Below are 25,968 nucleotides of genomic sequence, written 5' to 3'. Positions count from 1 at the left end.
TGAAAACACACTATTTTTGAAGTTTTTAAATTTTTTAATGTTTTTAGATTTTATCTATACAAACGAAAAACACAATCTTTTTGTATTTTCGATTTCACCCCCTAAAAACCAAAACCAAAATAAAATTTTAAAGAACAAATAAACTAAACAATAAAGAAAATTATCCTAGTTTCAGGATATTAGCAAGGGTTTTCAAGCCATTCAAACCAAGCAAAAATTGAAAACGCATTTTATCAAATGCTTTGGTAAATAAATTAGCTTTTTGAAAATCTGTATGTACTTTCTCAAGGTCAATTAATTTCTTTTCATAGCAATCCCGTATGAAATGATATCAAATTTCAATATGTTTCATTTTCGAGTGTTGTACGGGATTTTTGGTGATGCTATAGCAGCAGAATTATCAATTAAGATGGGAGTAGTAAGAAACTTCAAACCGTAGTCGCGAATATGTTGTTGTATCCATAAAACCTGGGAACAGCAACTCGAGGCTGCAACATACTCAGCTTCAGCGGTTGAAGTGGAGACCGTTGTATGCTTCTTACACTGCCAGGAAACAAGCCGGCTTCCTAAGAATTGACATCCTGCTGTGGTAGACTTAAAATTAATCTTGCATCCTCCATAGTCTGAGTCGGAATAAGCGGTAAGATCAAAAGTATTGTCTTTGGGGTACTATAACCCGATGTCAGGATTTCCCCTCAGATATTGAAGAATACGCTTGACCACTGCCAGGTGAGTCACTCGGGGACTAGCTTGGTACCTAGCACACAAACAAACAGCAAACATTATGTCGGGTCGAGAAGCAGTAAGATACATCAAAGAACCAACCATAGCAAGATAGAGGGTAGGATTGACAGTATCCTCCAATTCATCCGGTGATAAATTGTGACCCACGGGAAGAGGAGTAGAAGGGATTTTTCCGGCAGTAATCTTGAATCGGCTTAAGACATCGTTCACATACTTTGTCTGGTGAATGAAGATTCCTTTCACAGACTGATGAACCTGCAACCCTAAAAAGAAATTCATCTCTCCCATCGAACTCATCTCGAACTTGGTTTGCATTGATTTCTCGAATTCCTTACACAACGTGTCGTTTGTTGACCCAAAGATTATGTCATCTACATAGATCTGGATGAGGAGAAGATCATCACCAATATTTTTATAAAACAAAGTGCAGTCAACAGTTCCACGTTTGAAGCCATTTTCCGTCAGATGGTCGCGAGCGTGCCATACCAAGCTCTCGGGGCTTGATGTAGACCAAATAATGCCTTGTTTAAACGGTAAACTCGGTCAGGATAATCAGGGTCTTCAAAACCTGGAGGCTGTAAAACAAAAACTTCCTCATGAAGTTCACCATTGAGAAAAACACTTTTGACATCCATTTGGTATACTTTAATGTTCTTATAAGCTGCATAGGCTAAAAATATTCGTATGGACTCCAATCTTGCAACCGGAGCATATACTTCAGTGTAGTCAATACCCTCTTGCTGATGAAAACCTTGCACCACTAAACATGCTTTGTTTCTCACAATCACCCCACGATCATCTTTCTTACACTTATATACCCACTTAGTCGGAATTGCCTTCTTGACTCTAGCAGGTTTGTCAATAAGATCCCAAAAACCCAATCTTGCAAATTGTTGTAATTCTTCTTGCGTAGCTTCTACCCAAGAAGGATCTTGAAGTGCCATACGAGGAGTTGTTGGCTCAACTTGGGATAGAAAATAAGTGAATTTAGCAAGAATTACAATCCTAGATGAGTGTAAGTCAGCATAAGCACACAATACATTATTCTCATTTGATGAAGCAACTTGATGTCGTGTTTGAACTCCCACATCAAGTTCTCCAATGATGTTTTCTTTCGGATGATAATTATGAATCCTAAGAGTGGGATTCTCAGTACCATCGACAGTTTCAAATAAATTAGTGTAATGTTCACCCAAGTCGTGGGAAGAAACATCACTATCAAGTTCGATAACTTGATCAACAACTGGAGTGTCATCAGATGAAGTAGATGCATTATCGAAGAGAATTGGAGAATCAGTATCAGGATCTTCTGTTGGAGCACCGGTTGGAACTTCAACATCACTAGAACTTGAAAATCTTGGAATTACCAACTGATCTTCAAAATAAGCACGGACTAAATCTTCATCTGGTTGATCAGTTGTTGGAGTAAACGAGTTGAATAAGCCATCATAGTCAAACATCCAGTCGGGACCTTTCCCTTGAGAAGGAGTAGTGTACTTTTGACAGTCCACATGGTACCATTCATCAACACAACCAGACGTGAAGTTAAATACCCGTTTCTTAGGAGAAGCGTATCCTAAAAAGTAACCTTTCAATGGCTTTTTCATCAAACTTTCCCGCATCCTTTTTCAGCATCGTACAAGGACACCTAAAAGGTTCTAAGTACTTTAAGTTAGGTTTACGATTATTCAACAACTCATAACTAGTCTTCTTGAATCTCTTAACGGTTAGAACTCGATTGAGTGTATAACAGGCTGTATTCACCGCCTCATTCCAAAAATGGATAGGAAGCTTTGAATCAACAAGCATATTTCTAGCAGCTTCAATCAACGTTCTATTGTTTCGTTCAGCAACACCGTTTTATTGTGGTACGTATGGAGCACTGTATTCTCGATGAATTCCCTTTTGTAAACAAAAGAAATCCAATACAGTATTTTTAAATTCAGTACTGTTGTCACTTCGAATTCTTCTCACTTTCTGCTTGTATAGTGATTCGATCTTAGTGATTAAATTTTGAACAAGAACTGGTGTTTGATCTTTTGAACTCATAAACAAGACCCATGAGTATCGTGAATAATCATCAGTAACTATCAGGCAATACCAATCTCCAGAAATACTCGCACGATTCCCTGGACAGAAAAGATCCATATGAAGTCGCCCAAGAGGAGCATCAATGGAATTTAATAACTTAGAAGGGTGTGACTTCTTCTTCTGTTTACCCTTTTTGCAAGCAACACAGTGATCGGATAACTTAAAATTCTTCAAAGACACACCTTCAACTAGATCATTTGCCATTAGGTAGTTCATCTTACGAACATGTATTTGACCCATTCTACGATGCCATAGAATTGAATCTTTCTTGGTTGCTTTCGAGACAAAACATGTTTCGATCGATGTTGATACTTTAGAAATCATATTTAAGACATAAATATCATTTGATCGAGGTGATCGCATGACAACCATGTCCTCAGGAATCACATACCCCGGTTTTAAGATCAGACACTCTTTATCTGTAAATATTGTAGTGTATTGCTTGTCACAGATTTGCGACACACTCAATAAATTATGGTCCACTTTATCACAACAATTAACCTTCTCAAAAGTAATATACTCATTCGAAACATCACCTTCCTGTGTAATCATACCCCCAGAATTCCCAGCAAAAGCCACATAACCCCCTTGAATATTTCCGACATTTGTTAAGAGGTCGAGATTTCCAGTAATATGACGAGAACATCCACTATCCATGATCCAGTTTTCACCAGAAATGGTCTTGGATGTACCCTACACACAAACGGAAATGATTAGTTCAAAAAGGCAGCCCAAGCCTCAGTCTTGGGCACCTTTTGGTTTTCTTGAGAAAAGTTAAACTTAGTCGCATTCAATTATTGTTCAGCAACTTGAGAATAAGTTACAGGTTTCCTAGACTTTCGTCTTAGATACGCAGCTTGAACTACATTTGCATTAACATTTTTGCATAACGGTTCGGTTGGAACAAACCTTGGTTTAACAGAACCATGAGTTTCATTCACATGAACAACTTTTCGAGGATGCACGTTAGAGAACATAATATGAGTATCATCATCATTCGGCACAGGTCGTTTCAAAATCTCATTTATCAAAGGAGCCGATTTGGAATGGTCCTTGATAAAAGGATGAAGATTCTGATAGCTCTTCTGGCCACAATTTCTTACTACATGACCTTGTTGACCGCAAAGGAAACAGCTTCGCATGTCAACATGATGATGTTGAGAATTAGTCAGAACATGTGACACAGAAGATGGATGATAACTCACATTTTTGGTCATGCTTTTAGCAAAATCATCAGATAACTCAGATTTCTTTTTCAAATAAAAATCCAAATTAGAACAATTTGAGAAACTTTGCAAAGTATCTGTTCCAGTTGACTTTACAAATTGAACTTTCTTAGCTTGTTTTAGAACTTTCTTTGCTTTAGTCAATGGATCAGATGAAGTTGATGTTTTTGCTTGAGCATACCGACGTTCAAGATCTTGAATCTTGGAAGTTTCATTGTGAAACACACTCTCAATCAGTTCAGGTTTAATGATACTTATTGGAATGTCTTTCTCAGTGAACATTGTGTCTATCTCCTTTAATTTAAACACTCTACTAGTAGATGGCTTGGAAATAGTTGGATTTATGAAGCGCAACAAATCCTCATCAGAAATTTTGGGTTTTTCTGGTTTTGTAGCCCTCACTGGTTTGACTTTTACATGATTATCTTGTTTCACTTGAGTTGTGTGCTAACCATACACAGCCTCCTCAATTTCATGAGGTTCACACAGTATGTGATTAGAACTTGGAATGTTCTTGTTCTTGTGTATGAGTTCAGGTTCGAACACATCCTCAATGATAACTTTGTCAACATTTTCAATAAAAACTTTGTTGCTTTGAGCATGCGGTTTCTGAATTGAAGATTGGGCTTTAACAGTTTCATTTTTAACCGGTTTTGCTTTTTCAGAAATCACTGATTCTTTAACAATCACATCCTCTTCTTGTCTAACAAAAGGATTTGGTTTATAATCATGTTGAAAGGTGGTGAAATTTCAACAAACCCTATACCTTTCTTTGAATCTTATTGCTTACCAGATACTTCAATTATCTCATTTAGCAAAAAAGAAGAATTTCTAAATTTTCCCAATCTGTTCTTTAATTCAAGAACCTCATTCTCAAGGTCGGTTATCTTTGATCTATGTTTGAAAATTTCTTGAAATTTTTTATCATTGATAGTCATTTTAACCGATAACTCAGCCTTAAGATCATGATTACTTATAGTCAATGCTTCAATCTTCTCTTTTGATTTCATTTGAGAAGTTAAAGATTGCCTATATGTATCTTTCAAAGAAGCAATCTCCTTAACTAAACGATCATTATGGGCTTTCAATGCATCTAACTTAGGTTTAAAGGTTTCACAATCAACACACGAAATATTAATACCTATATTAGAAGAAGAATTACTAACCTCATTTTTCTTAGCCATGCAAGTAGACGTGGTTGAATCACTGATCTTTTCCATACAAGCGAAAGTAGTTGGAAGTTTTTCATTTGAGTCATCAGATTCAGACTCGGTATCAGCATCAGAAGATAAGTCACTTCCACTTGCATCTTGAAAGTACTCAGGAAATCCAAACATTGCCAAATTTGCTTGATTGTTACCACACAACAGTCATTGTGACCAGTCATCTCCATCTACGTTGGATAACATTGCTTGAGATCCAGAAGACGAAGGTTTACCTCCAGAAGACTTTCCTGCTTCATTACCACTCTTTCCTGATGAGTTTTGATCTTGCTTTCTAGGTCCAGTATACTCCTTTTTAGGCTTATCACATTCTTTAGCAAAGTGACCAAACTCTTGACAATTGTAGCACTTGACCTTTAATTTATCAAAACACAATTTCTTGTTCAAAAATGGAAGATCTTTACCCGTTCTCTGCATAAACTTTTTCACTTTCCTGACTATCATAGCCATGTTCCACTTTAAGTCCATTAGTTCTAAATCATCATGATCAATCTGATCATAATCTTCATCAGTCAGGTCACTCGTTGCAATCTTGCTACTAACCAAATTCTCATATGAAGTCATGAAGGCAGACAAAAACGCAAAGTTTTGTTCAGCCTCCCTCATGTTTACATTTGTTTTAGATGTGAATTGATTTGTGGGTGATAAAGATCCATATCCTCCCAATGAACCAGAAGCAGCAGAGAATCCTGTATTCCCAGCTGTATAGAAACAGGCTCGTGGATCACTATACAAGGTTGTTGCATTCCCACTTGCATTTTGTGTAAGAAATGCAGTGATAGGAGAAATGGTTGAACTCAATGGCATACTTCCACCATAAAGTGCAGGATCTTGACTGTCTTTTGAAGACTTTTGACATTTAAGATCATATTCTCGTCTTCGATCTTTTGCATAAATTCTGATGCAGTCAAATCTTCATTGTTGAAATAATTATTCTCTTTCAGAACCATCAAAAAGTAGAGTAGGAACTCGGTAGTGCACTTTTAATGGTATCAATTTTATCAATCTCAGAAGTTTCCAATCTCATCTTCTCCATTTCAGCTATCAAATGATTAAATCTTGTTATCATCTCTTCAACAGTTTCACCCTTAAGCAAGTTAAAATTTCTGAATTGAAACTTGAGCATAACCTTTTTGCTTTCAGCGGTGTTTCCCATACTTCTCATGCGGATATGTTGAAATAAAGAAGCACAAATCTTTATACTCCCTACTTGGTGAAAGATATTTTCAGGCAAAACCATAGTAAGAGTAGAATAAGCTTTTGTCTCAATTTCTAAAGCTTTCTTTTCTTCAACCGAGTATTGTGAAATAGCTTTAGGTGTAAACCAATAGTCTCATCCCCAATCATTGGAACGGTGTAAACCTCATCCAAACAGTATGAACAATCAGGGTGAATTGACCCTAGATGAGCACGGAAACGGGGTTCCCATTTAGCAAAATCGCTAAATTTCATCAGACGTGGACATTTTGAATGTGAACCGATCTTGGTGTCCAGTTGTAACATTTGTTGCATCAACATGTTTTGGGAAGCTAATGCATACATACCAGCCATTTTTGACAAGTTTTTAAAATTCAAGGATTAAAAATTAAAATTAGTTAACGAACTGTAAACAGTTAGAGCGAACTGTGAACAGTAAATGACGAATCACACCTTAACAAAGTTAAGATTGATCAGGTAATGAACTAGGATTGAAGTTAATGAATTAATCAATGAATCAGATGGTCAACGAATAAGTCAACTAACGAATTGGCTAAACGAATTACTAAGTATAGACTTAGCGAATCAGAAAGTTATCTTTAACGAATCACTAAGAGAGGCTTAGTTGATAACGAATCAACTATAGCGAATCAGGATGTTACAACGGTTGTAACAAACTCTGACAACTATTGCCACATGGAAAAAGTTGTTAGAAAACAGTTTCCAAGGTATGACACGTGTCACACGAATCAGTTGACCCGAATCAGAAAGTATAGCGAACTTGGTTAACGAATCAACCAAAATTCATAGCGAATTGGCTAAATATGTTAACGAATCGAGTTGACAGAGTTAACGAATCAAACTAAATTTAACGAATCAGACTTGAATCATCAAATCTTCAAACCTTCATCTGGATTTTCTAGATTTCTTGAAAAACGAAGAACACCAAACAGTAACCCAGATTTGTAATACCTAATCGATACTACACCAAATCATCCATATAAACTATCAAACCACTCAGAATATTATCGCGAATCCAGAACAACACCTCTCGTAAACCAATACACCTTATCTCGAATCTAATTGGAACCAAAACCACCCTCTATTTCGGTCAAAACCATATCCAAACCAAAATCAATCCAAACACAATCCAAAAGCTAATTCCAGTCATTACACTTCACCCTTAACAAACTTAAATCCAATCCAATTTAGCCATAACCAATCCAAATCAAGCTCAAATTGAATCAAATTCAAACGGTAATCAAATTTATATCAAAATTAACACTAAAACAGTCCAAATTACAATTAAACACCCGAATCAAGAGCAATTGAACAACCGAAAGCTCTGATACCACTTGTGAAAGCCTCAACGATCTCAGATCTCTAAAGCTCGATTAATACTTAACAGATCTAGTTCATTGTTGCTATTGATTATATGTATTGATTGTATATATATTAGTATTAGTTTATAGTATGTGTATGTATAATATTAGATTGAATAATTAGAATGAAGCTTGAGAGAGAATTCGACAGAGATCCGTTAATTAAACTCAAAACTTAACATTAAACTGTGAACAATGTTCACTATAAATAGAAGATGGATCTAGTTCGTTAACATCCCCTAACGAACTAGAGTTCGCTTCGTTACATACTGTAAATGAAATAACACTTAACGAATCACCCCCTGATTCGTTGAACATCCTTAACGAATCAGGAGGGTAATTAACTTAGATCTTAGTTCGCTAAACATCCTTAGCGAACTAGACTATAACATTAACGAACAAACATAATACTTTAATAATTTATTACATAAATAAACGACAAATACATTAACGATAAATACAAAGACTCGAGACGCAAGACCATGTACTAACAAACCCTCACAATCCTAATTTCTTCATATCACCACCAATTCTAAAGATTTTTAACCCTATTTTCATTGGATTTTCGTAAGGATTAACAATAACATACCTAATCCCATTCAATGTTAAGTATTAATCCGATTGTTGAGCAAAGGGGTGACGAATTTCTTAAGAAATTTTGGGGTTTTTGTTAGTGTGTGAAGTAAGAATTAGTGTTCATCTTAGTCAACTCTAAAGGTATGTTCTTTGTCAATTTTCTTCTACATATTGAAAAATTGTTAAGGTAGAATTGATTTGAACAATATACCTGCTTGTTTGAGTAATTAGTATAATGATTATACATTATGGTTGTGGATAGTGGATAAATGTTACAAACATATGATTGTTATATTGATTAGTTTGAAATCATGTGTTGAAGCAAATGTTGAAATTTTTAGGTTAATTTATTAATAAGTGATTAGCCACAACCATAGTAACAAGCAAGTATGGGGAGGTTTATGTTGACTTAACTTGGTTTGTTTGGGTTGTTTATTGTGTGTAGATGGGTAGAACTTCAGATAAAGGAAAGGCAAAGGCATCAACTTCAAGTGGGCGAGCAGCCCAAGCAAAGAGACAGAGGTTACATGAAGATAAAGCACGTGTGCAAGTACAAACGGTAAAACCCACGTGGAGAGGTGGGGTACTGTCAAAATATGCACTAGAATGACAAGCCGAATTGTTCATTGATAAGATGGCCACATTGAGAAATAGAATCGAGGGATACATGTGCGAGAAGGAGGTAACTGATCCGGGGTTTGAGGATTTTGGGATAGTTGACAAATTTGAAGCTTTGGGTTGGGAAGCAGCTTTGAGGTGTTATGATGAAGAGAGCAAAACTTTGTATGATTGGGAAATTGGGGAGTGGGTGTCTACATTAAGATGTCCCACATACAAAAAAGGTAATGACATGAAATTGATTGGGACGGTGGGAGGACATGAAGTAGTGATGTCATTTGACACATTTAATCAGATCGCGCCTTTTGACACCAAACCAAGCAACTCATACGTATACCCTTCTGCCAAAGACTTATTTGAATGCCCCGACAAGCATCCTCAATGGCACAACATGCTTGAAAAGGTTCTTAAAAGAGGTGGAGGTTCGGGTGATCAGATTAAGAGAAATGATCTGAAGATTGAGGCAAAGTTATTGATGTCCATTTGCTTGTACAATGTGATTCCCCGAAGGGGAGATATTTCGATAGTGCAGAACTGTGATATTCCCGTATTTTATGCATTAATGTGCGGGACACCCCTTATTTCTTACTGATATCTAGTCATGTATAATATATGGATCATCCGGGAAAGCAATAAGCGGAAGTTAATTCCGCATTGTCAACTGATCACAACATTACTAAAGAATCATGGTTTGATAACCGACGAGTCGGTGGGAATAACCAAGGTGTTCAAAGAGTTTAAGTTGTCGGATTTGGCGGGTTGGGAATACACACAAACCGATAGGCATCACGTGCTTGTGTGTGATAAAGTGAGATGGAGAGTAGTAAGAGAGGATGTTGAAGCGGAGGAGGATGATGAGATAGAACAGGTGGAAGAGGTAGGTGAACCCGATTACATGGATGTGGGCGGTGTCAGCAGTTCCTAACACGGGGGTTGGGATTATTCGGAAGGTTATAACTCCTATGGTAATAATTGGGCCAATGTGGGGTCAATGAGTGAGGTGGTGGAAAGGCATAGGCCTTCCACGTATGAAAATTGGTCGGATGAGTCGCGTGCATTATTTCACCATCAGACCTTTATGGGGGCCTATGCTGAACAGGCTGAAAAAGAGAGGCACGACAGGTTAGAGATGTGGAACCGTGCCAATTCTTATGGGCGAGAGCATGAGATGAATATGAGATACTTGGATGATAGGAATCGGAGGATGCATGATCAATGGAATGCAGGTGAACCGGTTGTACCGGATCCACAAATTGTAGATTACACGACTCTACCTCCGTGTGACGGTTCGGTACGATATCCTGAACCACCTCTTCATCACTCCATGTGGATTAACCCGATGCAATCAATGGCACCACCACCACCACAAGAAGAAGGAAGCAACGACGGCGATGGGGCGTTTAATTTCGGCCAGTTTTCAGACTTCATGACATCTATTTTCGGGCCGGCCCACCCGCCTTATAACTGATTGAGCCTTGTAATTCCAGGTGAACACTGTTCTGTATATTACTGTATAGTTGTTATCTTTTGTGTTTTTATGTGTTTTTGGGTGGATGAGTGGTGGGCAAAATACTTTTGATTAAGTATTATGGGTTGTGTTGAAAAGAGGGTTGTGTTTAACACGTGGTTTGTTTCTTTTTCTTAAAACCGTACATTGGGGACAATGTTTCCCAAGTGTGGGGATGAGGAAAATTTCGTTTTAAAAAAATTGTTTAAAAAGTATAATAATAATAATAATAATAATAATAATAATAATAATAATAATAATAAATAAAAATAAAAATTCAGAAAAATTAAAATAAACATAAAAAATCAGAAAAAATGTGTTTAAAAGAATCAGAAAGTGGTAAGATGGCGGGGTAAAGTTTTGGTCCCTTTTCATGGTCACAATTCCCTAAATAACATGTGCCTAGTTGTTTTTAAAAGGAGATTATGTAGTTTTCTAATCAAGGTTAGCATGCTTTCGGTGTAATAACTTGCATAACACGTTTGTTTACACTTGAAAATTGAGAAAGTAAGGATTGGTGGAAAAGTTGATATTCTCCGATAGAACTTGTACAATTAGTGCATTTCGAGATCTTAGCGTGGCATGAGTGCAAAAGTGATAGAGGCACTTAGGTTAAGCCTCGTTTGGATGAGCGATAGTGTGGGTTTTGGGGGGTTGGGCCTCATACATTACATATAAGAGGGTGGATATGAGAGGGGCAGTGGGTTGGTTCCTTTAGAAAACTTTATTGGGCATATTATTTTATTCAATCAACCCTGGTGTTATGTTGCGAAACGATCCGACTTAATAGGTTTCTATGTAATTGTTTTAGTATTTGTCAATTAGTATTAAGCATTATGTTTATTATGCTTACAAAAAAAGTTTGTATTAGAGTTGCAATGTTTATGTATGCAATGTTCAAGTATTATATTAGTTAAAAAAAAAGTAAAAAAAAAAATGATGATGATGTTAGTGATGTTTATAGTTGTTTATTTCATTGTTTACTTAGTTTGTTTGTAATAAGTCGGATCGGATCGCTTGAGCTACTTTCAATATTCCTTTCTATACCCTTACACTTGCCCCATTACAACCTGTTTTAAGCCCTCCTAATTTGTATTCATGTCAAAAGCATTTACATAGGTGGAGATTTGATGATTGTACAAGCGTATGCGAGGAGAATTGATTAAATATGAAATGTATGGATGATCACCAAGAAAAGGTTAATGTGTAAATGTGTGTTATGTATAGGTAAAACCGAAAGAATGTTAGGTTTGGTTAGAAATCTGTGGTTTAAATGGAACATCAAGTGGACTAGTGCACCCGATAAAAATGAGGGAATATGGTATGACTTGGGACCTTAACTGAACCGAAATTGTGGTAAGATTGGTGGTTACAAGTTGAATGTAATAGATAGTTTGTGTTGAGATGTTGCTTGGGGGCAAGCAACGTTTAAGTGTGGGAATGTGACGGGTGGTCCATGGGACAACCCTTAAGTGAGTTAATACCGTAATAATCATGTATTGAATTGGTTTATCTTGTGGAATTAGATAACTACGGTGTGTTCGGTAAATTGTAGGTACAAAGGAGGTCTCAGAGCTATTATGGTGTATAACGAAGAAACAGAAGGACCCGGAAATTCAAGAAAGGTCAAAATATGTGAAAAACGAAGAATGTGGCTAAAGTCTACCGGGACCCACGGTTAAGATCGTGGGCCACGGTCCAATTGAGAAAAATGGACAGAGTAGGGCTGGCATATCATGTATACACATACACGATAAGACACGAACTCGAAATGGGTATACCTGTACACGACACGAAAACTTATCGTGTACCTGTAACCCAAACACGAACACGAACCTGTTAATACCTGGTATACACGATAATACACGATAGTACACGATAATAGCTGTTTAGAAACGAAAATTTGACAACCTTTTAGCGAAACAAAAATCGACGAAAGTTCATAAAAGTCTTAAAATAAAACATAAATCCATGCTCTTTTAACAAATTTAAGACAAAAACACATAAAATTCTAATCAAAATATATTGAAAACAATATCAAGTTCCAAGCTTCCAAGTTCCAATTGGTCTTTCTTCTCAAATCTTCAATTCCAAGCAATCAAACCTACACACAAAATAAGTATAGTCACTTAGTCATATTAATCATGGACAATTGGACATATTCATATAGTTTTATCAAGTAACATTATTAGAAAATTTTAGAGTTAGGTACCTTAGGATTGTTCATTGTTTTTAGCGAGCAACACTACTTGAAGCATTTGGAGTTGGTACCTTAGGATTGTTCACCGAGTTTGAAGCATTTGATTCACAACTAATGTCAAGCGACATTATATCTTCAGTGAACTCTTCCCTAACTTTGTTAGAACCTACAAAGTACAAACAAACATATACATTTTGAAATTAATATAATATCATGTATAAAACTTATAAAAATCAAGCAAAGATGAACATTACAAAATTCTCCATGTAACCAATCTTTTATGCATATTAGAGCCTCAACGGTAGCTTTACTAAGTGAACTTCGATGTTCGGTAATCACTCTTCCACTTGCACTAAATGTTGACTCCGATGCCACAGTAGATACCGGAATACTCAAAAAGTCTCTTGCCATCCTCGCTAGTATGGGATATCTAAACTCATTGGCTTTCCAAAAAGCCAACACATCAAGTGGTAAGTTCATATCAACTCTTGACTCCTCTAAGTACAATTGCAGTTTTGACCTTCGATTAGTTGTAAAATCTTTACTTTGAAATTTATCAAAATCCTAAAACATATTAATAAAAAAATTATTTAGTTAATAATTAAAAGGCAATATACATAAAACAAATAAATGAACAAACATAAAAATTACCTTAAGTCTTGAACTCGCACCACATGTTGAAACACCACTTGTGTCCTTAACACCTTTGCTACCATCTGAAGTAGGTGTTGACTCATCCCTTGTATCCTCACCCTCATTTAACAAGGCAATGGCGTATTCATGAAAAGTAGAATGAAATAACTGATCCACATGTGTATATTCACTACTTCCCTCTCCATAAACTTTTGAATAACTCCAATAGATAAAATGCAACTTGTATCTAGGATCTAACACCACAGCCACGGCTAATGTAAGACTAAAATCTGACCAATATTTCTGAAACTTCCCCATCATCAAGTTTGTCATATTCTTTATATACTCATCTTCAGAATTCATCCCATCATACAAAGTCAAATAAGCCAAAAAAACATGTGGATAGTACAAGTTCGCAGTCGGATATTTGGTACCCGAAAAAACATTTGTCACATCATAAAATACTTCAAGAAACGAACATATCTTTTGAATCCTATCCCACTCTGATGCAACTGGACATTCCTTATAATTAGAATCACTCAATTCTAAATGGCTAAATGCACGTCGATAATAAAGAGCACCATCAAGAATCAAATATGTGGAATTCCACCTTGTAACAACATCTTGCCTTAACCCCTTTTGTTTTTTAATTGAACACAACTCAACACATTCCAAAAACTTTTCCTTCCTTTGTTGTGAACCTTTCACATACTTGATACTCTCTCTTACTTTGTAAACACAATCATCAATTTCCTTTAACCCATCTTGCACAATCAAGTTCAAAATATGAGCACAGCATCTCAAGTGAAAAAAAGCACTCTTAGAAACAAGTGGTGCTTTTTTATTCAACTGTTCTCTTAGAAGCCTAATGAAAGCATCATTAGAAGATGCATTATCCAACGTCACACTAAATATTTTTTTTTCTATACCCCACTCTACTAGAATAGAAAACACCTTTTCACATATCAGTCTGAGGTGGTGGCATGAAAGAAAACGATAAAACTCTCTTTTGCAAAACCCAATGTTTATCATATAATGAACTGTAATTGCTAAATATCCATCAGTAGTAATAGAAGTCCATAAATCTCCAGTTAAGCATAATCTCCCAGGTGATTCCATAAGAATAACTTTCATCTTTTCTTTTTCTCTTTTAAACTTTTGCACTAAATCAGATTTAACGGTATTTCTAGAGGGAATATTCACATCGGGTTGCAAATACTCAAACAAATCTTTAAAAGCCTTATACTCAACAAATGACAAAGGTAATTCATGCATCACAATAGCATCTATAATCATCTCACGAAACGTATTGTTAGAAAAAGAAGACGACTTTAACTTCATGTCACTATTTAGAAGCATTTGACCAACATCTTTATAACTAGAACCATAACAGCTTTTTATGTGTTTCGTATGATTAAACGTACCTTGGCCACTATCATATATCATGATATGATGGCATTTCTTGCACTCGGTTGGAGTATTTTTCCTATTTTTTGCTTAGTGTGTTTAATGAAGTAACGCCACACATGAGATCTCTCTTTTCTTTCTTTTTGTTTTCTTTTTGACCCTGATTTGTTATCGCTTATATCTTCTTCATCCACCAAGTGAACCTCATCATCCACATCCATATCCATCGAGAAGGCATCTTCTAAATCAATTCGGATAGAATCACTCTCCGTCTAGAATGATTAAGGAAAAAATACATAAAGTTACACAAAAATAAAACCAAACTTGAACCAAAATAAGTATAGTTGAATCAACAAACATACCGTTGTTTTGGCTTTCTTATCCTTCGCCTTTTCCACCTTCTTTTGTGGGTCACTCATAATTACCTAAATAGTAATACTAACAAATGTGAGCAATCAAAAGTTTAAAACCAAATAAGTGAACTAACTAAACTAAAACAGCCCTATAATAGTATTATAAACTCAGAGCCCCACCGAGTTTCCAAATCGTTCACCTCAATCAGTCAATCCCAAAATCACCAAATCAATTATATACTTTTACACAAACTGACAATAATATAAAAAAATAATATGAATTAATGATTAACTAAAGTCTAAAAATGGATTTAATATTTATGAGAATAACTTACCAAGAAATCCGAGAATGAATGATGATCTGGTGACGGCGTGAGAGGGCAGGTCGGGACTTCTGGTGATGTCCGGCGACGGGCCGGAGACGGGGGTGATGGCCGGTGACGGGCCGGAGATGGGGGTGATGGCAGGCTATTGCGTGAGAGACTGAGAGGGAAGGAGCGGCTGTTAGAAAATAAGAATTAGGGTTAGGGATGGATAATATAAGTTATATCTATATATATTTTATAATTTATTTAATTTTAAAAATAACCACGTACCTAACAGGTATTATACCTGTTTAGACACGAAAATTAACATGTAATTTCGTGTCTACCTGTTTAGTACACGAAACCTGTTAAGGTCTTACACGTTACCTGTTAAAGTCGTGTAGGTACGTGTCGTGTATTCGTGTCTCGTGTATAAATTGCCAGCCCTAGGACAGATGCCACCATACCGTGAAGCCCACCGTGGCCCACGGTGGAGACCGTGGGCCACGCTCCAATATTTCCAGGAAAACACCCTGACCCACGGTGTAAACCGTGGGCCACAGTTCGGGTCGTAACTGTCCGAAATTCTTATAATTTGTAGGCGGTTTTGGCTGCCTTTTCATCTATCTTTCATTCCAAACACCTTAGAGACGAATTTTGGAGAGCAAGTATTTTATTTTGGTGATTGTAATCGTTGAATTGGATTTTGGATTAATCTACATACTTAAATTGATGTTATGATGAACCGAATGATGAGTGGCTAGTGCCCTTTGTGTTCTCTCCCGAATTGTAAGGTTTTCAATTAGATATTTGTTAATCGTTTATGTTATTTGTGGGATAGTATTTTGATCTTATGATTATATTGCTATGATGATTGTGAGTTTGTTTGTATGGTATAAATTCGTGTTCTTGACTATTCGTTCTTGGTGCCATAGGCAATCAAGATTTAGTAGAAGAGAATTAAGGTTAACAATACTAAATTGATTATTAAGAGACAACCTTGCGTTTTTATAATCCAAGTACTTAGTCCTCTTTTATCATATCCAAACACATTTTCATGAACGATATTTGTGTGGTTCATCCCACAAGTAAATGTCACACCCCGATCTTAGGGCCTAGGCGTGTGACCAATAGTTAGTACCTGTTTTGTACATAAATCAGAGTTGCGGTTTAGTTTTAGCGGAAGTCTTTAATAAAATATTATTATATTGAAAACTTATTTAAAACTCGGGTTAAATACCCGTTTGATATTTCAAATACATTTCTTTATAAAACATAACTCTTTATAATGTTTTAAAATAAAATATCTGAGCCATCAGATAGCATCTAATGACTATAACTCCAATCTTCTATTCCTTCTTGCTTGTCTGTTCTAATCTTTCTTGTTTCCCTGTAACATGGGTGGGAAAATACGTCAGCACAAAGCTGGTGAATGACGCTGACTCTAAAAATATCTTTTCAATACCTTTGTGAAACCAACAATAATACCTTTGTGACTACTCATTAGGCACCCAACTAAATTGGGATAAAATTACCCTAAGTACCTTGTACAATTAATTATATACACAATATCATTTCTCTGAACAGTCCCGTAGACCTTCAGAGGCATGTTGATGATATGCATGGCCTCGGGGAACTCCGAGTCACCATGTATGTTTGGATCCAGACACATGTATACTCTTAATCAGAGTGTCCGTTTCTTATTATTGTAACACAAAGTTTTAAGGATTCGTAAATCCTATGCAAACATTCAGACTCATTATAAAATGTTTGGGGCGTATTCACATTTTCTGTTTATAATCAGTTTCTGTTACTGATTCCTGTTTTCTGTTTCCTTCTTCTTGTTTTGTTACCTCGGACCTATAGTACGAGAATAACATTTTGTATAAATAACTAGATCATCGATCTAGCTTCAGACCTTTAGTCCGTTTTGTATAGCTTTAACCTTGATAAAAACATTTGTTTATTCAAAACATTTGGACCTTTAGTCCTTTTGTTTGTTTATCATTTATATACTTTGTTTCTTCTTCAAGAAGAAACATTAACTTTATAATCTCTCTATATGAATATTATATTTCTTAATAATAAAGAAATACTATTTTAACTATAACCTTTACTTAAGAAAAGTTATATTATTCTTAATCGTAATCAAGGTTCGGGCTATACCCTTGACTATGGTCTAAGCCATTTATAATAATCAAATAATAACATAGGCAAAACCCCTACCTCGCACGGGTATTCGGAGTTAGATATTCCTAAGTTTATACGGGCAGTACTTCTACTCTATATGCACGTTTATCGAGGCGTTCTTGATCCACCTTTCTTGGCACGCAAATCTAGGCGACGTTAAGTTGTCTTCGGGTCATGCACGTACTTCGAGACGGAATGTCGGGTTATTTGGGTGGCACGCACTTCGAGGAAAACGCCGGGTTTTTGGCACGGATTACGAGGTGATATTTTCGGGTCGGTGGCACGCAAAACGATGCTCGGCACGCAAACGAGGATTACGAGGTGATATTTTCGGGTCGGTGGCACGGATTAGAGAGAGATTAATTTTCTAGAGAGAGAGTGGATGTGGGTGTGAGGGAATGAGCCGTGAGGCTCCCCTTTTATAGCTGATTTTGGATCCCATCGCGGTACGCGATGGGACTCCTTTTTCAACGGCGTCGCGGCCCCCTTTTCGAGGATCACGCCACGTGGTCTGACACATCTGCCACGTGTCCTGGTGCGGTGCAAAGTGCGCCATCAAAGCGCCACATTGCGCCCAACGCCCTTCGTCGTCGCCGTCGCCGTCGCCTTCGCCTTCGCCATCGTCCTCGTCCTCTCCCGAGCGCGAGCGCGTCGGGTGCTACACACCCTCCGCTAGGACCACTTGGTGCACGATATTGGCGTCGCGGCCCCCTTTTCGAGGATCACGCCACGTGGTCTGACACATCTGCCACGTATCCTGGTGCGGTGCAAAGTGCGCCATCAAAGCGCCACATTGCGCCCAACGCCCTTCGTCGTCGCCGTCGCCTTCGCCTTCGCCATCGTCCTCGTCCTCTCCCGAGCGCGAGCACGTCGGGTGCTACACACCCTCCGCTAGGACCGCTAGGACCACTCGGGCTATACCCCTGACTATGGTCTAAGCCATTTATAATAATCAAATAATAACATAGGCAAAACCCCTACCTCGCACGGGTATTCGGAGTTAGATATTCCTAAGTTTATACGGGCAGTACTTCTACTCTATATGCACGTTTATCGAGGCGTTCTTGATCCACCTTTCTTGGCACGCAAATCTAGGCGACGTTAAGTTGTCTTCGGGTCGTGCACGTACTTCGAGACGGAATGTCGGGTTATTTGGGTGGCACGCACTTCGAGGAAAACACCGGGTTTTTGGCACGGATTACGAGGTGATATTTTCGGGTCGGTGGCACGCAAAACGATGCTCGGCACTCAAACGAGGATTACGAGGTGATATTTTCGGGTCGGTGGCACGGATTAGAGAGAGATTAATTTTCTAGAGAGAGAGTGGATGTGGGTGTGAGGGAATGAGCCGTGAGGCTCCCCTTTTATAGCTGATTTTGGATCCCATCGCGGTACGCGATGGGACTCCTTTTTCAACGGCGTCGCGGCCCCCTTTTCGAGGATCACGCCACGTGGTCTGACACATCTGCCACGTGTCCTGGTGCGGTGCAAAGTGCGCCATCAAAGCGCCACATTGCGCCCAACGCCCTTCGTCGTCGCCGTCGCCTTCGCCTTCGCCATCGTCCTCGTCCTCTCCCGAGCGCGAGCGCGTCGGGTGCTACACACCCTCTGCTAGGACCACTTGGTGCACGATATTCATAAAAAAATATTACTATGGAAAATCTCTTTCTTATAAAGAGCTTCCATTTATTTACCACTTTCCATGTGGGATGGATTCCATCTTCCTTATTTATACTCAAGTAAAGTGCTTCCACTTTTTTACATCTCTCCATGTGGGATGGAGTTTCCTTATTTCTTTCTTATGGAAATACTTAACTTAGGAAATATTTTTATTTCCTTATTTTTCTTATATTTTCTTATTTAATATTTTCTCATGACTTGTCTTGATATTATTTTTGATCCCTCAACTTTCCTAAGTTGTTAAATTTGGATCGAAATTTTGGGGATGTTATAGTAAACATTAACTTTATCAACATTGGGAATAAACCACTCTTTGAATTTACTTTTGCACTTAGTTTAATATAGATAAATTTCATAGCTACTCAGTAACGCATTTTCCACAAACTCCCTGTGTTCGATACCCGCTTATCGCTATCTAATAGTTGTAATCGGTTTATTTTTGAGTGAATCTTCGACTTCACGTCACTACTACGGCGGTATAAGAAATATAACCAAATAAGCATATAAACATATAGCAACCTAGGCATAAATTGGTATACACACATGATTAACAGTTGCAATTAAGTATTATATATAATAAAATAATTAGAACGCACATGCCCCCAAAACAGTAAAAAAAAATGAGTTAAAAGAGAGGAGTGTAGTACTCAGCTGATCAAATAATCAAAGCGGGAATGAATACGACAAGAAAGCGATAAATCATGCTCTTCGGGAATTGCCGACGAGAAATCCTTAAACGATGTTAACTGAAGGTTTAATTGGACAACAAGTAGACGGCAAAGAAACCGTCCAGAACTATTATTTAGAAGATGTTATAATGAAATTAAACTTAGGGGTTTCGTTGGCGCAGGAATAAAGATTGTGCAGGACAATTTAATTGAATTAACATCGATGATTAAGAGTATATCCCCGATATAGGAGGAGACGGTTAGTTAAAATAGTAATACGCATCCAGAATTGATCTCAATCCAAGATTATGGTTTTAGTGGACTCGTTATGGCATGAATAAGGATATGAAAGATTCAATTTCTAAGTTTATGTCGAGAATTATGGTGCAAGCTAGTGATTTGGGTATCCGGGTTCGCTAATCGGGTCTCGGTTTTGGGTTGGATAATGGGTAAACGGGTTGGGTGATTATAATATATAACGTTTTGGGGACGTATGCATACTTACAATATTTATGTATTATATTATACACACTAGCAAACTGTCAAACATTGTGCGTGTATTTAATTAAATGATTAACTTTTACCTGATTCTTTGATTCTAGCAATTCGGAGGAGTCCAACATAATCACATTAGTATGATCATACGACTGTCATAGTAGCCATAGTCTGTGAGACTTGGTCAACTGTGTGAAATTCGTCATTTTGGTTTAACTCGTATTTGTGTTTGTATGAAAAACCCGACCATTTTGTCTTTCGGATCCTTCATTATTAATAAAACATTGGGTTTTATGTTTCATTTATGTTATACAATTATCGGATCAAGAAAACACCCTTTATGATACCTTAAAACACTCTTTTATTATTAAAAACGACTTAAAACGAACTTCAGGGACCAAACTTGACAAATAACCAAAACTGGAGACCAAACCCCACCCCCTATAAAATAATTTTATATATATATATATATATATATATTTATATATATATATATATATATATATTTTATATAATTATATAGGACAAATATAAAGACAAAACACATAAATATGAACATTCGATTTTTTTACCCTTTTAAAATTTTCACATTCCGTCACTTTTATAGTTTCATTTGTTCGTTTAATGTTTTCAGAATAGTAGAAGCTTGTTTACATGTTAATTATATTTCAATTCAAACTTCTTTCTCATAAAAAGTTACAACTTATTACATGTTTGTCTAAAACTAGGGATGGGCTTGGGACAATATCTATATCCGTACCCGTACCCGTAACAAAAATCACTAAAAACATGTACCAATACTTGTACAGAATTTTTCGATTTGGTACAAGTATTTACGTTACCCATTTTTGTACCACTTCGCTTTTTTATTTCCAATCTTCGACGATCTTGAAACCGATACCAATACGAGTAACAAACAACCTGAATTAGTTCGGGTATCGGTAATTGCATAGGTATGAGACGGGTACCAAGTTAGTACAAGTACCAAATTGGTTGTCGATTTAATGATAAGATAGTATTGAAGAACCCAAATTCGGTCGACGACTTTAAGTGATTTGTTTGTTGGTTCGAGTCTTGGATGTTATATTATTTAATATTAAGGAAATGTTTGGTATTCGTTCAATAATAAAATAGTTGGAGAATTTATTTCATATATTAAATATGAAGAATCCCAATTAAACCCCTATATATTTCAAATAGATACAACATCCCAAACGTACCCATACCGTAGCATACCCGTACCTGGTTATACCTGTACCGAAATTCAACAAAAATGAGTACCAATACCAGTACCGAATAGGCTAAATCGGTAAGAGTACGAGTCCAGGTATTTGGGACAAAGTGCTCATCCCCTACTAAAAACTAGTAATTTGTTTACAAAATATATTACTTACAACCTTCAAACTTGTTTCTTATAAAAAAATTAATGAAAAAGAAATAAAACAATACTCGAAAATCACTCGATGTTTGATCAAAATGCTCGATTCTGGCTCGATTCAAATTTTAGCTATTTGGTTCGGTTCAGTTGTAAATGAGCCAAGCAACGTGCGAGCCTTCACTCGGTTCAGCTCGGCTCGTTAACAGCCCTACTTATTATTAAGTCACATTAGTTTAGGAGCCCTAGAGTCAAAAAAAATTTTCTTGAAGTGAACTAGTTATTGTCCGAACCAAACCTATTGAAATATGGTTTTGAACTTTTTTTCAAACCAGTCAATCCCAACCATTTCCTTAGACAAAACTCGATTTAACCTAACTCAAAACTCGATTTACCAAATTGGTGTCCTCTAAAATTGGCGAGAAACAAAAAGCTTGTCAAAACACTATATTGATAAATATTTTTTAGAGGACACCAATTTAGTAAATATTTTTTCCACTAACACTAGTTTGAAAAAAAACTCAACTAGTTTAAGTACACAACCCAAAACCTCTAGTGATGAATATTTTGATAATTTTCCATTTAAAATCATATATACAAATAAATATGGCCTTACCTAGTTAACTTAACTAGAGGTGTATAAAAAAACCGGTTTCATCCAAACCGGTTCTCGAACCGACCCAAACCGTCAGTTTCAGGACCGGTTCTCCTTAAGATATACCAAACCGGTTTGAGAAAAACCGGTTTATAAACCGAACCATACTGACGTGACCAGATCAGCCTATCTTGCTTCTAAACCGGTTTATAAATCAAACCGGTTTTGACCAGCCGTTAACCATACCTGTTCTGTACACCTCTAAACTTAACCACTAGTCACCAGCATGGGCTTTGACTAGCAGTCATGGGCCGACATATCTATGGACCTGGATTAGGGTTACACTTCTCTACATATACATCATCATTCGTGTTAGTTAATCATATCTCGTATCATTCGTCCGTCACTCTCAAATTAATCTCTTCTTTTAGGTTTTTGGTCTTGCAAATATTAATTAATTAGAGGTTCGATGCCACGTCGCCGATAGCCGTAGTTTGCCATGACCGGCGATGCTATGATTGAACCAATAACAAGTTTCGCATTTTATAGGAACCTGTGAACTGATTCATTATTTTCCATTCATTCACAGAGCCGTTTTTTGCGATTACATTTTATTATGAGCTTTAAAACTGTTATTTATTTATTTATTGTTAAACGAATGTAAAAAATGATAGCCAATGATGATGTAAATTATAAAATGTTGGAATTACCGACTGATTTCATTTTGATGATAACTAGGCTGCCTGAGGCTTTCCTTTTTTCATTCAGTTTTTATTGGAATTACCATAAGAATCCGTATTGCTTTCTTCTTTTTTTTATGGTTTCTTGTTTTTTGCTCTTTAATTTGTTTCAATATTTTTTTCATTTAGGCTTGTAAGTGAACAGAATGGTCGGTAAATTATTTGTGAATTGTTTGTGAATGTTAAATAAACATTAATAGGAAGAGTTATCTACTTCATAATTTTATATTTGTTCGTTGATGATCATTTTGGTGTGTATTTCGTTTTTTTTGTTTATGTTCATTTACATTTGTTTATATCATCTATGTTTGTTTTTGTTTAGTTATGTTTATGATTGTAAACTCTACATTTGGTTTTTTAACAAATGAACATAAACTAACCTGAACTTTCTCTCATTTATGATTGTGAACTGTACAATTAGACCATGGAGTATACTTTAACCCATTTTAACTTCACATAAGTTCCACATTACTCATTTTTTTCTCTTTCATTCTATGTCATCCAAAGGAAATGGTTTAACCCCCATTTAACACATAATTAATATAACAAATCAATTAGTAATTAATACATAATTAATGCATATTGTTCTTTTTAACCCTTTAAAAGCATAATACATGAGCCATTTTAACACATTTAACACAAGTGGGGAGTGGTTTAATCCATCTTTAAAGTGCTATGTCACTTTAACCTATGTATAGGTTAGAGTATACCCCATGGCCTTATGTGTTTGTGTTTGTTTATTTTGTAGCCATAGTAATTAATACATAATTAATGCATATTGTTCTTTTTAACCCTTTAAAAGCATAATACATGAGCCATTTTAACACATTTAATACAAGTGGGGAGTGGTTTAATCTATCTTTAAAGTGTCATGTCACTTTAACCTATTTATAGGTTAGAATATACCCCATGACCTTATGTGTTTGTGTTTGTTTATTTTGTAGCCATATTTACATTTGTTGGTTCATGTCATCTAAAAATATTTACTCATTTGTTGTAACACAACTACAATTTAGCACAGGCATTTATGGCACGCATCTCTTTATTAAAGTTAGAAATTTGTCAACAGAGTCATTTCAATGCTGCCCCTGGCATATAAGGCAACAAGTTCACACCAACCGGTATTTGTTAGCGTGGGGCTACAAAAGAAGGTGTTTTGGTCATGTGATGCCCATTTACGCCACAAATTACCCAGTGTTGGCGCCTATATTTGGGTGAGGAGGTTTTGTAAATTATACGGCATGGTTATGAGTTGTTGTGAGTAGAGGAGAGAGAAAATGTTATATGGAAAGTTAAATTTAGGGTTTCATTGTTCATATTATATAATATTTTAATATTTTTAAAAGTGATTGTGAGTGAAAGAGAGAAGATAATGATAAAGATATAAAAAAATTATTTAATTAAATAAGAGGGAGGAAATAAAGTGATTTTTAGTGTAATTATATATATGGTTATGAGTAGAGAGAAAAAATGTTATATGAAAAGTTAAATTTGGGGTTTCATTGTTCATATTATATAATATTTTAATATTTTTAAACGTGATTGTGAGTGAAAGAGAGAGAAGATAATAATAAAGATATAAAAAATATTATTTAATTAAATAAGAGGGAGGAAATACAGTGACTTTTAGTGTAATTATATGTATGGTTTATGAGTAGTTGTGAGTAGATGAGAGGGAAAATGTTATATAGAAAGTTAAATTTGAGGTTTTATTGTTCATACTATATAATATTTTAATATTTTTAAAAGTGATTGTGAGTGAAAGAGATTGTGAGTGAAAAAGAGAGAAGATAATGATAAAGATATAAAAGATATTTAATTAATGAAAAAGAGAGAAGATAATGATAAAGATATAAAAGATATTTAATTAAATAAGAGAGATGAAATACAGTGATTTTTAGTATAATTATATGATATATAAGAGAGAAAATTCCCCAAATAGCCCATTTATAGCTAGTGTTTCTAAGTTTATCTCTCATAATTCAAGTTTTCAATTTTATTCCTTTGGTATCTTGTCGCCGACGACATAATAGCGAACACCGACGACGCGTTACCGATACAAATAGGATAACGACACGTGGCACAAGTTGGCCGGAATAGGTCGTCGGGACCCTACGTTAGTGATAACATGACGACGGGACCCTACGTTAGTGATAACATGACGCCGGGACCCTACGTTAGTGATAACGCTGAAACGACATGGTAGGTTATATAACATGACGCCGGGACCCTACGTTAGTGATTACGCATTGCAGCTATCTTACGTTAGTAACATAACGCATCGTCAACCCTTTGTTATACCCAACAAGTCGCCGGCCTTGAGATCCGGTAGGTCTTCGCCGGCGATGTGAACACGGGTGTCAGGTATGGCAGCCCGTCGTTGAAGTAGTTAACAATAACGCATCGTCTGGGTCGAAGAACACATCGCGGCGACCTATTCCGGCCAGATTCCGGCCACGTGTCGTTATCCTATTTGTTTCGGTAACGCATCGTCGGTATTCGTTATCATGTCGTTGGTGTTCGCTATCATGTCGTCGGCGACGAGATAACAAAGAGATAAAATTGGAAACTTGAATTATGGGGGATAAACTTGGAAACACTAACTATAAATTGCTATTTTAGAAAGTTTCCCTATATAAGATGATCTAAAATTATTGGTGCTTTATTTCAAATGTCGTTGTCGGAAAATTTTCTTTAACTATTCATTAAATAGCAAAAAGCTAGAAAACAAAACAAACCAAAGAACATAAAATTAAAAGTAAA

At 36.3% G+C, this 25,968-nt stretch overlaps 2 non-coding genes and 1 pseudogene across 3 annotated transcripts; 2 read left to right on the top strand and 1 right to left on the bottom strand.

Annotated features, from left to right (window-relative positions):
• Positions 1-12,331: 12,331 nt before the first annotated feature.
• LOC143594253 (zinc finger BED domain-containing protein RICESLEEPER 2-like) lies at positions 12,332-15,224 on the bottom strand (annotated as a pseudogene). Its single transcript, XR_013146304.1, has 4 exons — positions 15,167-15,224; positions 13,416-15,076; positions 13,019-13,328; positions 12,332-12,930 (listed from the first exon to the last, which is right to left on the bottom strand). The product of XR_013146304.1 is annotated as a zinc finger BED domain-containing protein RICESLEEPER 2-like (transcript).
• Positions 15,225-22,928: 7,704 nt separating this feature from the next.
• LOC143594260 (small nucleolar RNA snoR2/U65) lies at positions 22,929-23,077 on the top strand. Its single transcript, XR_013146307.1, has one exon. It is a non-coding gene; the product is annotated as a small nucleolar RNA snoR2/U65 (small nucleolar RNA).
• A 59-nt stretch (positions 23,078-23,136) lies between these two features.
• Positions 23,137-23,220, top strand: LOC143594259 (small nucleolar RNA snoR77Y). Its single transcript, XR_013146306.1, has one exon. It is a non-coding gene; the product is annotated as a small nucleolar RNA snoR77Y (small nucleolar RNA).
• Positions 23,221-25,968: the final 2,748 nt, after the last annotated feature.

This window comes from Bidens hawaiensis, unplaced genomic scaffold (assembly GCF_021521415.1).
Source record: "Bidens hawaiensis isolate Kalapana, Puna unplaced genomic scaffold, B.hawaiensis_p1.1 tig00043414_1, whole genome shotgun sequence".
NCBI classification, from domain to species: Eukaryota; Viridiplantae; Streptophyta; class Magnoliopsida; order Asterales; family Asteraceae; genus Bidens; species Bidens hawaiensis.
This window is presented reverse-complemented; position numbering and strand designations above follow the sequence as displayed.